The sequence below is a fragment of the Bos taurus genome, chromosome 12 (assembly GCF_002263795.3).
Source record: "Bos taurus isolate L1 Dominette 01449 registration number 42190680 breed Hereford chromosome 12, ARS-UCD2.0, whole genome shotgun sequence".
Taxonomy (NCBI): Eukaryota; Metazoa; Chordata; class Mammalia; order Artiodactyla; family Bovidae; genus Bos; species Bos taurus.
In genome coordinates, this window is record NC_037339.1 from 20,905 (window position 1) to 37,489 (window position 16,585).

A 16,585-nucleotide genomic window follows, 5' to 3' on the forward strand; every position below is an offset into this window, starting at 1 on the left:
TGCATGCACAGTCCCGTGATCAGTGTATGATCAGCTTCATGATCAGTGCAAGATTAGCCACGTGATCAGTGCATGATCAGCCATGTGATCAGTGCATGTGCAGTCACGTGATCAGTGAATGATAGCCACCTCATCAGTGCATGATAGTCACCTGATCAGTGAATGATAGCCACATGATTAGTGCGTGATTACTGTCTTCTCAGCTGCTTGACAATTTCATGCTGATTGTGTGATTCCTGCCTGCTAAGCTCTTTGATTATTGCCTCCTGAGTCACATCGTCAGTGCATGATAGGCACGTGATCAGTGCATGATCAGTCACATGATCAGCACCATTCAGACACGTGATCACTGCATGCTCAGTCACGTGATCAGTTCATTATCGTCAACGTGATCAGTTCATGATAGCCACGTGACCAGTGCATGATAGCCACGTAATCAGTGCATGATCAGTCACGTGATCAGTGCATGATCAGTCACGTGATCAGTGAATGATAGCCACCTGATCAGTGCATGATAGTCACGTGATCAGTCCATCATCAGTCATGTGAACAGTCACGTGATCAGTGCATGATCAGTCACATGAGAAGTGCATGATCAGTTACGTGATCAGTGCATTCGCAGTCAGGTGATTCCTGCATGATAGCCACGTGATCAGTGCATGAGCAGTCACCTAATCAGTGCATGATCAGCCACGTGATCAGTGAATGATAGCCACCAGATCAGTGCATGATAGCCACGTGATCAGTGCATGAGCAGTTCGTGATCAGTGCATGATCAGTCACGGGAACAGAGTATGAAAATCCACGTGATCAGAGGATGATCAGTCATGTGATCAGTGCATGATAGCCACTTGATCAGTGCAAGATCAGTCATGTGATCATTGCATAATCAGTCAGGTGATCAGTGGATGATCAGTCACATGATCAGTGCATAATCAGTCACGTGATCAGTGAATGATAGCCACCTGATCAGTGCATGTTAGCCACCTGATCAGTGCGTGATAGTCACGTGATCAGTGCATGATCAGTCACGTGATCAGTGCATGATCAGTTATGTGATCTGTGCATGATCAGCCACGTGAGCCGTGCATGATAGCCACGTGAGCAGTGAATGATCAAACGTGAGCAGTGTATTTTCAGCCACGTGATCAGTGCATGATAGCAACGTAATCAGTGCATGATCATTCAAATGATAGGTGTATGATCAGCCACGTGATCGGAGAATGATAGCCACGTGATCAGTGCCTGATAACCACGTAATCAGTGCATGATCAGTCAAGTGATCAGTGCATGCGCAGTCAAGTGATCAGTGCATGATAGCTACGTGAGCAGTGCAGGATCAGCAACATGAGCACTGCGTGATAACCACGTGATTACTGAATGATAGCCACGTGATCAGTGCATAATAGCCACGTGATCAGTGCATAATCAGTCACGTGATCAGTGCATGATAACCACTTGATTAGTGCATGATAGCCACCTGATCAGTGCATGATAGCCACGTGATCAGTGCATGATCAGTCACGTGATTAGTGCATGCGCAGTCAGGTGATCAGTGCATGATAGCTAAGTGATCAGTGCATGATTAGCAACGTGAGCACTGCATGATAGCCACCTGTCAGTGAATGATAGCCACCTGATCAGTGCATAATAGCCACGTGATCAGGCCATCATCAGTCACGTGATCAGCCACATGATCAGTGCATGATCAGTCACGTGAGAAGTGCAGGATCAGTTACGTGATCAGTGCATGTGCAGTCACGTGATTCCTGCATGATAGCCACGTGATCAGTGCATGAGCAGTCACCTAATCAGTGCAGGATCAGCCACGTGATCAGGGAATGATAGCCACCAGATCAGTGCATGATAGCCACGTGATCAGTGCATGATCAATCTCGTGATAAGTGCATGATCAGTCACTTGAACAGAGTATGAAAATCCACGTGATCAGAGCATGATCAGTCATGTGATCAGTGCATGATAGCGAAGTGATCAGTGCATGCTCAGTCACGTGATCAGTGTATGCTCAACCTGGTGATCAGTGCATGATAGCCACGTGATCAGTGCATGATCAGTCACGTGATCAGTGCAGGATCAGTCACGTGATCAGTGCAGGATCTGTCACGTGATCAGTGAATGATAGCCACCTGATCAGTGCATGATAGCCACCTGATTAGTGCGTGATAGCCACGTGATCAGTGCATGACCAGTCACGTGATCAGTGCATGATCCATTACGTGATCAGTGCATGGGCAGTCACTTGATCAGTGCATGATAGCTACATGATCAATGCATGATCAGCAACCTGAGTAGAGCATGATAGCCGCGTGATTAGTGCATGATCAGTTACGTTAGCAGTGTACGATCAGCCATGTGATCAGTGCATGATAGCCACGTGATCAGTGCATGATCAGTCACGTGATCAGTTCATTATCAGCCACGTGATCAATGAAAGATAGCCACCTGAAAAGGGCAGGATAGTCACGTGATCAGTGTATGATCAGCCACGTGTTTAGTGCATGTTATCCACGTGATCAGGGAATGATAGCCCTGTGATCATTTGATGATTAGTCACGTGATCTGTGCATGATCAGCCACGTGATCAGTGTAGGATAAGCCACGTGATCAGTGCATGATAGCCAAGTTATCAGTGCATGTTAGCCACGTGATCAGTGGATGATCTGTCACCTGATCTGTGCATGATTAGTCACGTGATTAGTGTATGATCAGCCACGTGATAATTGCATGATAGCCACGTGATCAATTCAAGAGAGCCAGGTGATCAGTGAATAATCAGTCATGTGATCTGTGTATGATCAGCCACGTGATCAGGGTATCATAGCCACCTTATCAGTGCATGATAACCACGAAATCAGTGCGTCATCAGTCCGTGATTAGTGCATGATCACCCAAATTATCAGTGCATGATCAGACACATGATCAGTGCATGATCTGTCACGTGATCAGTGTATGATATCCACATGATCACTGAATGCACAGTCACGTGATCAGTGCAGTAAAGCTACATGATCACTGAATGTTCAGCCACGTGATCAGTGAATGATAGCCACGTGATCAGTGCATGATAGACACCTGATCATTGCATGATAGCCACGTGATCAGTGCATGATCAGTCACGTGATCATTGCATGATTCGACACATGATCAGTGAATGATAGCCACCTGATCAGTACATGATAGACACCTGATCATTGCATGATAGCCACGTGATCAGTGCATGATAGGTCACGTGATCATTGCATGATCCGACACATGATTAGTGAATGATAGACACCAGATCAGTGCATGATAGACACCTGATCATTGCCTGATAGCCATGTGTTCAGTGCATGATCAGTCACGTGATCGGTGCTTGATCAGTCACGTGATCAGTGAATGATAGCCACCTGATCAGTGCATGATAGCTACGTGATCAGTCCATCATCAGTCATGTGAACAGTCACATGATCAGTGCATGATCAGTCACGTGAGAAGTCCATGATCACTTACGTGATCAGTGCATTCCCAGTCACGTGATTCCTGCATGATAGCCACGTGATCAGTGCATGAGCAGTTGCCTAATCAGTGCATGATCAGCCACGTGATCAGTGAATGATAGCCACGTGATCAGTCCATCATCAGTCATGTGAACAGTCACATGATCAGTGCATGATCAGTCACGTGATCGGTGCATGATCAGCCACGTGATCAGTGAATGATAGCCACCTGATCAGTGCCTGATAGCCACGTGATCAGTCCATCATCAGTCATGTGAGCAGTCACATGATCAGTGCATGATCAGTCACGTGATCGGTGCATGATCAGCCACGTGATCAGTGCATGATAGCCACGTGATCAGTCCATCATCAGTCACGTGATCAGCCACATGATCAGTGCATGATCAGTCACGTGATCGGTGCATGATCAGTCACGTGATCAGTGAATGATAGCCACCAGATCAGTGCATGATAGCCACATGATCAGTGCAGGATCAGTCACATGATCAGTGCATGATCAGTCACGTGATCAGTGAATGATAGCCACCAGATCAGTGCATGATAGCCACGTGATCAGTGCATGATCAGTCTCGAGATCAGTGCATGATCAGTCACGTGAACAGAGTATGAAAATCCACGTGATCAGAGCATGATCAGTCATGTGATCAGTGCATGATAGCGACGTGATCAGTGCATGCTCAGTCACGTGATCAGTGTATGCTCAACCTGGTGATCAGTAAATGATAGCCAAGTGATCAGTGCACGATAGCCACGTGATCAGTTCATGATCAGTCACGTGATCAGTCCATGTTCAGTCACGTGATCAGTGCATGGGCATTCACGTGATCACTGAATGATAGCCACCTCATCAGTGCATGATAGACACCTGATCAGTGAATGATAGCCACATGATCAGTGCAGGATCAGTCACATGATCAGTGCATGATCTGTCACGTGATCAGTGAATGATAGCCACCTGATCAGTGCATGATAGCCACCTGATCAGTGCGTGATAGCCACGTGATCAGTGCATGATCAATTACGTGATCAGTGCATGGGCAGTCACGTGATCAGTGCGTGATAGCTACGTGATCAGCGCATGGTCAGCCACCTGTGTAGAGCATGATAGCCACGTGATCAGTGCATGATAGCCACGTGATCAGTGCATGATCAGTCACGTGACTCGTGCATTATAGCCACGTGATAAGTGCATGATCAGTCACGTGATCAGTTCATGATCAGCCACGTGATCAATGAATGATAGCCACCTGAAAAGGGCATGATAGTCACCTGATCAGTGTATGATCAGCCACATGTTCAGTGCATGTTATCCACGTGATCAGTGAATGATAGCCCCGTGATCATTTCATGATTAGTCACGTGATCTGTGCATGATCAGCCACGTGATCAGTGTGGGATAAGCCACGTGATCAGTGCATGATAGCCAAGTGATCAGTGCATGTTAGCCACGTGATCAGTGGAAGATCTGTCACCTGATCTGTGTATGATCAGTCACGTGATCAGTGTATGATCAGCCACGTGATAATTGCATGATAGCCACGTGATCAATTCATGAGAGCCAGGTGATCAGTGAATAATCAGTCATGTGATCTGTGTATGATCAGCCACGTGATCAGGGTATCATAGCCACCTTATCAGTGCATGGTAACCACGAAATCAGTGTGTCATCAGTCCGTGATTAGTGCATGATCACCCAAATTATCAGAGCATGATCAGTCTCGTGATCAGTGCATGATCTGTCACGTGATTAGTGTATGATATCCACGTGATCACTGAATGCACAGTCACGTGATCAGTGCAGTAAAGCTACATGATCACTGATTGTTCAGCCACGTGATCAGTGAATGATAGCCACGTGATCAGTGCATGATAGCCACGTGATCAGTGCATGATAGCCACCTGATCAGTGCATGATAGCTACATTATCAGTGAATGATCAGTCACGTGATCAGTGCATGATCAGCCACGTGATCAGTGCATGATAGCCACGTGATCAGTGCATGATCAGTTACGTGTTCAGTGCATGGGCAGTCACGTCATCAGTGCATGATCAGTCACGTGATCAATGAATGATAGCCACCTGATCAGTGCATGATAGCCACGTTATCAGTGCATGATCAGTCACGTGATCAGTGCAAGATCAGTTACGTGATCAGTGCATGCCCATTCATGTTATCAGTGCATGGTAGCTATATGATCAGTGCATGATTAGCCACGTGAGCACTGCATGATAGCCACCTGATCAGTGAATGATAGCCACCTGATCAGTGCATAATAGCCACCTGATCAGTGCATAATTAGTCACATGATCAGTGCATGATCAGTCACGTGATCAGTGAATGATAGCCACCTCATCAGTGCATGATAGACACCTGATCAGTGAATGATAGCCACATGATCAGTGCAGGATCAGTCACATGATCAGTGCATGATCTGTCACGTGATCAGTGAATGATAGCCACCTGATCAGTGCATGATAGCCACCTGATCAGTGTGTGATAGCCACGTGATCAGTGCCTGACCAGTCACGTGATCAGTGCATGATCAATTACGTGATCAGTGCATGGGCAGTCACGTGATCAGTGTGTGATAGCTACGTGATCAGCGCATGATCAGCCGCCTGAGTAGAGCATGATAGCCACGTGATCAGTGCATGATCAGTTACGTTAGCAGTGTACAATCAGCCACGTGATCAGTGCATGATAGCCACCTGATCAGTGCATGATCAGTCACGTGACTCGTGCATTATAGCCACGTGATAAGTGCATGATCAGTCACGTGATCCGGGCATGATAGCCACGTGATTAGTGCATGATCATTCACATGATCAGTACATGATCAGCCACGTGACCAGTGAATGATAGCCACCTGATCAGTGCATGATAGCCCCGTGATCAGTGCATGATCAGTTACGTGTTCAGTGCACAGGCAGTCACGTCATCAGTGCATGATCAGTCACATGATCAATGAATGATAGCCACCTGATCAGTGCATGATAGCCACGTTATCAGTGCATGATCAGTCACGTGATCAGTGCAAGATCAGTTACGTGATGAGTGCATGCCCATTCATGTTACCAGTGCATGGTAGCTATATGATCAGTGCATGATTAGCCACGTGAGCACTGCATGATAGCCACCTGATCAGTGAATGATAGCCACCTGATCAGTGCATAATAGCCACCTGATCAGTGCATAATTAGTCACATGATCAGTGCATGATCAGTCACGTGATCAGTGAATGATAGCCACCTGATCAGTGCATGATTGCCACCTGATCAGTTCATGATAGCCACGTGATCAGTGCATGATCAGTCACGTAATCAGTGCATGATCAGTCACCTGATCAGTGCATGATCAGTTTCATGATCAGTGCATGCGCAGTCACATGATCAGTGCATGATCAGTCACATGATCAGTGAATGATAGCCACCTAATCAGTGCATGATAGCCACCTGAGCAGTGCATGATAGCCACGTAATCAGTGCATGATCACTCACGTGATCAGTGCATGATCTGACACGGGAGCAGTGCATGATAGTTACGTGATCAGTGCATGATCAGCCACGAGAGCAGTGCATGATAGCCACCTGATTAGTGCATGATAGCCACCTGGTCAGTGCATGATAGCCACGTGATCAGTGCATGATCAGTCACGTGATCAGTGCATGATCAGTCATGTGATCAGTGAATGATAGGCACCTGATCAGTGCATGATCAGCCACTTGATCAGTGCAAGATCAGTCATGTGATCAGTGAATGATAGCCACCTGATCAGTGCATGATAGCCACCTGATCAGTGCGTGATAGCCACGTGATCAGTGCATGATCAATTACGTGATCTGTGCATGGGCAGTCACCTGATCAGTGCATGATAGCTATGTGATCAGTGCAGGATCAGCCACGTGAGCAATGAATGATAGCCACCTGAAAAGGGCATGATAGTCACCTGATCAGTGTATGATCAGACACGTGTTCAGTGCATGTTATCCACGTGATCAGTGAATGAGAGCCCCTTGATCAGTGCATGAGAGCCACGTGATCAGTGCATGATCAGTTACGTGTTCAGTGCACAGGCAGTCACGTCATCAGTGCATGATCAGTCACGTGATCAATGAATGATAGCCACCTGATCAGTGCATGATAGCCACGTGATCAGTGCATGATCAGTCACGTGATCAGTGCAAGATCAGTTACGTGATCAGTGCATGCCCATCATGTTATCAGTGCATGATAGCCACCTGATCAGTGCATGATAGCTACATTATCAGTGCATGATCAGCCATGTGATCAGTGCATGATAGCCACGTGATCAGTCCATCATCAGTCACGTGATCAGCCACCTGATCAGTGCATCATCAGACACATTATCAGTGCATGATCCGTTACGTGATCAGTGCATGCGCAGTCACGTGATCCGGGCATGATAGCCACGTGATTAGTGCATGATCATTCACATGATCAGTACATGATCAGCCACGTGACCAGTGAATGATAGCCACCTGATCAGTGCATGATAGCCCTGTGATCAGTGCATGATCAGTTACGTGTTCAGTGCACAGGCAGTCACGTCATCAGTGCATGATCAGTCACGTGATCAATGAATGATAGCCACCTGATCAGTGCATGATAGCCACGTGATCAGTGCATGATCAGTCACGTGATCAGTGCAAGATCAGTTACGTGATCAGTGCATGCCCATTCATGTTATCAGTGCATGATAGCCACCTGATCAGTGCATGATTAGCCACGTGAGCACTGCATGATAGCCACCTGATCAGTGAATGATAGCCACCTGATCAGTGCATAATAGCCACGTGATCAGTGCATAATTAGTCACATGATCAGTGCATGATCATTCACGTGATCAGTGCATGATCAGACACGTTATCAATGAATGATATCCACCTGTCCAGTGCATACTAGCCACCTGATCAGTGCATGATAGCCACGTGATCAGTGCATGATCAGTCACGTGATCAGGGCATGATCTGTCACGTGATCAGTGCATGATAGCCACTTGTTCAGTGCATGTTCAGTTACGTGATCAGTGTATGATCAGCCCTGGGATCAGTGCATGGTAGCCAAGTGATAAGTGCATGATCAGCCACGTGATCACTGCATGATAGCCACCTGATCTGTGCATGATCAGTCAAATGATCAGTGTATGATAGCCACGTAATCAGGGCATGATGAGTCATAAGATCAGCCCATGGTCAGTAAAGTGATCAGTGTATGATCATCCATGTGATCAGTGCATGTGCAGTCACGTGATCAGTGCATGATCAGTTATGTGATTAGAGCATGCACAGACACGCGATCAGTGCATGATAGCCTCGTCATCAGTGCATGATCAGTTATGTGATAAGTGCATGGGCAGTCACGTGATCAGTGCATGACAGCCACGTGATAAGTGCATAATCAGTTATGTGATCAGTGCATGCACAGTCACGTGATCAGTGCATGATAGCCACGTAATCAGTGCATGATAGCTACATGATCAATGCATGATCAGCAACCTGAGTAGAGCATGATAGCCACGTGATTAGTGCATGATCAGTTACGTTAGCAGTGTACGATCAGCCATGTGATCAGTGCATGATAGCCACGTGATCAGTGCATGATCAGTCACGTGATCAGTTCATTATCAGCCACGTGATCAATGAAAGATAGCCACCTGAAAAGGGCAGGATAGTCACGTGATCAGTGTATGATCAGCCACGTGTTTAGTGCATGTTATCCACGTGATCAGGGAATGATAGCCCTGTGATCATTTGATGATTAGTCACGTGATCTGTGCATGATCAGCCACGTGATCAGTGTAGGATAAGCCACGTGATCAGTGCATGATAGCCAAGTTATCAGTGCATGTTAGCCACGTGATCAGTGGATGATCTGTCACCTGATCTGTGCATGATTAGTCACGTGATTAGTGTATGATCAGCCACGTGATAATTGCATGATAGCCACGTGATCAATTCAAGAGAGCCAGGTGATCAGTGAATAATCAGTCATGTGATCTGTGTATGATCAGCCACGTGATCAGGGTATCATAGCCACCTTATCAGTGCATGATAACCACGAAATCAGTGCGTCATCAGTCCGTGATTAGTGCATGATCACCCAAATTATCAGTGCATGATCAGACACATGATCAGTGCATGATCTGTCACGTGATCAGTGTATGATATCCACATGATCACTGAATGCACAGTCACGTGATCAGTGCAGTAAAGCTACATGATCACTGAATGTTCAGCCACGTGATCAGTGAATGATAGCCACGTGATCAGTGCATGATAGACACCTGATCATTGCATGATAGCCACGTGATCAGTGCATGATCAGTCACGTGATCATTGCATGATTCGACACATGATCAGTGAATGATAGCCACCTGATCAGTACATGATAGACACCTGATCATTGCATGATAGCCACGTGATCAGTGCATGATAGGTCACGTGATCATTGCATGATCCGACACATGATTAGTGAATGATAGACACCAGATCAGTGCATGATAGACACCTGATCATTGCCTGATAGCCATGTGTTCAGTGCATGATCAGTCACGTGATCGGTGCTTGATCAGTCACGTGATCAGTGAATGATAGCCACCTGATCAGTGCATGATAGCTACGTGATCAGTCCATCATCAGTCATGTGAACAGTCACATGATCAGTGCATGATCAGTCACGTGAGAAGTCCATGATCACTTACGTGATCAGTGCATTCCCAGTCACGTGATTCCTGCATGATAGCCACGTGATCAGTGCATGAGCAGTTGCCTAATCAGTGCATGATCAGCCACGTGATCAGTGAATGATAGCCACGTGATCAGTCCATCATCAGTCATGTGAACAGTCACATGATCAGTGCATGATCAGTCACGTGATCGGTGCATGATCAGCCACGTGATCAGTGAATGATAGCCACCTGATCAGTGCCTGATAGCCACGTGATCAGTCCATCATCAGTCATGTGAGCAGTCACATGATCAGTGCATGATCAGTCACGTGATCGGTGCATGATCAGCCACGTGATCAGTGCATGATAGCCACGTGATCAGTCCATCGTCAGTCACGTGATCAGCCACATGATCAGTGCATGATCAGTCACGTGATCGGTGCATGATCAGTCACGTGATCAGTGAATGATAGCCACCAGATCAGTGCATGATAGCCACATGATCAGTGCAGGATCAGTCACATGATCAGTGCATGATCAGTCACGTGATCAGTGAATGATAGCCACCAGATCAGTGCATGATAGCCACGTGATCTGTGCATGATCAGTCTCGAGATCAGTGCATGATCAGTCACGTGAACAGAGTATGAAAATCCACGTGATCAGAGCATGATCAGTCATGTGATCAGTGCATGATAGCGACGTGATCAGTGCATGCTCAGTCACGTGATCAGTGTATGCTCAACCTGGTGATCAGTAAATGATAGCCAAGTGATCAGTGCACGATAGCCACGTGATCAGTTCATGATCAGTCACGTGATCAGTCCATGTTCAGTCACGTGATCAGTGCATGGGCATTCACGTGATCACTGAATGATAGCCACCTCATCAGTGCATGATAGACACCTGATCAGTGAATGATAGCCACATGATCAGTGCAGGATCAGTCACATGATCAGTGCATGATCTGTCACGTGATCAGTGAATGATAGCCACCTGATCAGTGCATGATAGCCACCTGATCAGTGCGTGATAGCCACGTGATCAGTGCATGATCAATTACGTGATCAGTGCATGGGCAGTCACGTGATCAGTGCGTGATAGCTACGTGATCAGCGCATGGTCAGCCACCTGTGTAGAGCATGATAGCCACGTGATCAGTGCATGATAGCCACGTGATCAGTGCATGATCAGTCACGTGACTCGTGCATTATAGCCACGTGATAAGTGCATGATCAGTCACGTGATCAGTTCATGATCAGCCACGTGATCAATGAATGATAGCCACCTGAAAAGGGCATGATAGTCACCTGATCAGTGTATGATCAGCCACATGTTCAGTGCATGTTATCCACGTGATCAGTGAATGATAGCCCCCGTGATCATTTCATGATTAGTCACGTGATCTGTGCATGATCAGCCACGTGATCAGTGTGGGATAAGCCACGTGATCAGTGCATGATAGCCAAGTGATCAGTGCATGTTAGCCACGTGATCAGTGGAAGATCTGTCACCTGATCTGTGTATGATCAGTCACGTGATCAGTGTATGATCAGCCACGTGATAATTGCATGATAGCCACGTGATCAATTCATGAGAGCCAGGTGATCAGTGAATAATCAGTCATGTGATCTGTGTATGATCAGCCACGTGATCAGGGTATCATAGCCACCTTATCAGTGCATGGTAACCACGAAATCAGTGTGTCATCAGTCCGTGATTAGTGCATGATCACCCAAATTATCAGAGCATGATCAGTCTCGTGATCAGTGCATGATCTGTCACGTGATTAGTGTATGATATCCACGTGATCACTGAATGCACAGTCACGTGATCAGTGCAGTAAAGCTACATGATCACTGATTGTTCAGCCACGTGATCAGTGAATGATAGCCACGTGATCAGTGCATGATAGCCACGTGATCAGTGCATGATAGCCACCTGATCAGTGCATGATAGCTACATTATCAGTGAATGATCAGTCACGTGATCAGTGCATGATCAGCCACGTGATCAGTGCATGATAGCCACGTGATCAGTGCATGATCAGTTACGTGTTCAGTGCATGGGCAGTCACGTCATCAGTGCATGATCAGTCACGTGATCAATGAATGATAGCCACCTGATCAGTGCATGATAGCCACGTTATCAGTGCATGATCAGTCACGTGATCAGTGCAAGATCAGTTACGTGATCAGTGCATGCCCATTCATGTTATCAGTGCATGGTAGCTATATGATCAGTGCATGATTAGCCACGTGAGCACTGCATGATAGCCACCTGATCAGTGAATGATAGCCACCTGATCAGTGCATAATAGCCACCTGATCAGTGCATAATTAGTCACATGATCAGTGCATGATCAGTCACGTGATCAGTGAATGATAGCCACCTCATCAGTGCATGATAGACACCTGATCAGTGAATGATAGCCACATGATCAGTGCAGGATCAGTCACATGATCAGTGCATGATCTGTCACGTGATCAGTGAATGATAGCCACCTGATCAGTGCATGATAGCCACCTGATCAGTGTGTGATAGCCACGTGATCAGTGCCTGACCAGTCACGTGATCAGTGCATGATCAATTACGTGATCAGTGCATGGGCAGTCACGTGATCAGTGCGTGATAGCTACGTGATCAGCGCATGATCAGCCGCCTGAGTAGAGCATGATAGCCACGTGATCAGTGCATGATCAGTTACGTTAGCAGTGTACAATCAGCCACGTGATCAGTGCATGATAGCCACCTGATCAGTGCATGATCAGTCACGTGACTCGTGCATTATAGCCACGTGATAAGTGCATGATCAGTCACGTGATCCGGGCATGATAGCCACGTGATTAGTGCATGATCATTCACATGATCAGTACATGATCAGCCACGTGACCAGTGAATGATAGCCACCTGATCAGTGCATGATAGCCCCGTGATCAGTGCATGATCAGTTACGTGTTCAGTGCACAGGCAGTCACATCATCAGTGCATGATCAGTCACATGATCAATGAATGATAGCCACCTGATCAGTGCATGATAGCCACGTTATCAGTGCATGATCAGTCACGTGATCAGTGCAAGATCAGTTACGTGATGAGTGCATGCCCATTCATGTTACCAGTGCATGGTAGCTATATGATCAGTGCATGATTAGCCACGTGAGCACTGCATGATAGCCACCTGATCAGTGAATGATAGCCACCTGATCAGTGCATAATAGCCACCTGATCAGTGCATAATTAGTCACATGATCAGTGCATGATCAGTCACGTGATCAGTGAATGATAGCCACCTGATCAGTGCATGATTGCCACCTGATCAGTTCATGATAGCCACGTGATCAGTGCATGATCAGTCACGTAATCAGTGCATGATCAGTCACCTGATCAGTGCATGATCAGTTTCATGATCAGTGCATGCGCAGTCACATGATCAGTGCATGATCAGTCACGTGATCAGTGAATGATAGCCACCTAATCAGTGCATGATAGCCACCTGAGCAGTGCATGATAGCCACGTAATCAGTGCATGATCAGTCACGTGATCAGTGCATGATCTGACACGGGAGCAGTGCATGATAGTTACGTGATCAGTGCATGATCAGCCACGAGAGCAGTGCATGATAGCCACCTGATTAGTGCATGATAGCCACCTGGTCAGTGCATGATAGCCACGTGATCAGTGCATGATCAGTCACGTGATCAGTGCATGATCAGTCATGTGATCAGTGAATGATAGGCACCTGATCAGTGCATGATCAGCCACTTGATCAGTGCAAGATCAGTCATGTGATCAGTGAATGATAGCCACCTGATCAGTGCATGTTAGCCACCTGATCAGTGCGTGATAGCCACGTGATCAGTGCATAATCAGTCACGTGATCAGTGCATGATCAGTTATGTGATCTGTGCATGGACAGTCACGTGATCAGTGCATGATAGCTATGTGATCAGTGCAGGATCAGCCACGTGAGCAATGAATGATAGCCACCTGAAAAGGGCATGATAGTCACCTGATCAGTGTATGATCAGACACGTGTTCAGTGCATGTTATCCACGTGATCAGTGAATGAGAGCCCCTTGATCAGTGCATGAGAGCCACGTGATCAGTGCATGATCAGTTACGTGTTCAGTGCACAGGCAGTCACGTCATCAGTGCATGATCAGTCACGTGATCAATGAATGATAGCCACCTGATCAGTGCATGATAGCCACGTGATCAGTGCATGATCAGTCACGTGATCAGTGCAAGATCAGTTACGTGATCAGTGCATGCCCATTCATGTTATCAGTGCATGATAGCCACCTGATCAGTGCATGATAGCTACATTATCAGTGCATGATCAGCCATGTGATCAGTGCATGATAGCCACGTGATCAGTCCATCATCAGTCACGTGATCAGCCACCTGATCAGTGCATCATCAGACACATTATCAGTGCATGATCCGTTACGTGATCAGTGCATGCGCAGTCACGTGATCCGGGCATGATAGCCACGTGATTAGTGCATGATCATTCACATGATCAGTACATGATCAGCCACGTGACCAGTGAATGATAGCCACCTGATCAGTGCATGATAGCCCTGTGATCAGTGCATGATCAGTTACGTGTTCAGTGCACAGGCAGTCACGTCATCAGTGCATGATCAGTCACGTGATCAATGAATGATAGCCACCTGATCAGTGCATGATAGCCACGTGATCAGTGCATGATCAGTCACGTGATCAGTGCAAGATCAGTTACGTGATCAGTGCATGCCCATTCATGTTATCAGTGCATGATAGCCACCTGATCAGTGCATGATTAGCCACGTGAGCACTGCATGATAGCCACCTGATCAGTGAATGATAGCCACCTGATCAGTGCATAATAGCCACGTGATCAGTGCATAATTAGTCACATGATCAGTGCATGATCATTCACGTGATCAGTGCATGATCAGACACGTTATCAATGAATGATATCCACCTGTCCAGTGCATACTAGCCACCTGATCAGTGCATGATAGCCACGTGATCAGTGCATGATCAGTCACGTGATCAGGGCATGATCTGTCACGTGATCAGTGCATGATAGCCACTTGTTCAGTGCATGTTCAGTTACGTGATCAGTGTATGATCAGCCCTGGGATCAGTGCATGGTAGCCAAGTGATAAGTGCATGATCAGCCACGTGATCACTGCATGATAGCCACCTGATCTGTGCATGATCAGTCAAATGATCAGTGTATGATAGCCACGTAATCAGGGCATGATGAGTCATAAGATCAGCCCATGGTCAGTAAAGTGATCAGTGTATGATCATCCATGTGATCAGTGCATGTGCAGTCACGTGATCAGTGCATGATCAGTTATGTGATTAGAGCATGCACAGACACGCGATCAGTGCATGATAGCCTCGTCATCAGTGCATGATCAGTTATGTGATAAGTGCATGGGCAGTCACGTGATCAGTGCATGACAGCCACGTGATAAGTGCATAATCAGTTATGTGATCAGTGCATGCACAGTCACGTGATCAGTGCATGATAGCCACGTAATCAGTGCATGATAGCTACATGATCAATGCATGATCAGCAACCTGAGTAGAGCATGATAGCCACGTGATTAGTGCATGATCAGTTACGTTAGCAGTGTACGATCAGCCATGTGATCAGTGCATGATAGCCACGTGATCAGTGCATGATCAGTCACGTGATCAGTTCATTATCAGCCACGTGATCAATGAAAGATAGCCACCTGAAAAGGGCAGGATAGTCACGTGATCAGTGTATGATCAGCCACGTGTTTAGTGCATGTTATCCACGTGATCAGGGAATGATAGCCCTGTGATCATTTGATGATTAGTCACGTGATCTGTGCATGATCAGCCACGTGATCAGTGTAGGATAAGCCACGTGATCAGTGCATGATAGCCAAGTTATCAGTGCATGTTAGCCACGTGATCAGTGGATGATCTGTCACCTGATCTGTGCATGATTAGTCACGTGATTAGTGTATGATCAGCCACGTGATAATTGCATGATAGCCACGTGATCAATTCAAGAGAGCCAGGTGATCAGTGAATAATCAGTCATGTGATCTGTGTATGATCAGCCACGTGATCAGGGTATCATAGCCACCTTATCAGTGCATGATAACCACGAAATCAGTGCGTCATCAGTCCGTGATTAGTGCATGATCACCCAAATTATCAGTGCATGATCAGACACATGATCAGTGCATGATCTGTCACGTGATCAGTGTATGATACCCACATGATCACTGAATGCACAGTCACGTGATCAGTGCAGTAAAGCTACATGATCACTGAATGTTCAGCCACGTGATCAGTGAATGATAGCCACGTGATCAGTGCATGATCCGTTACGTGA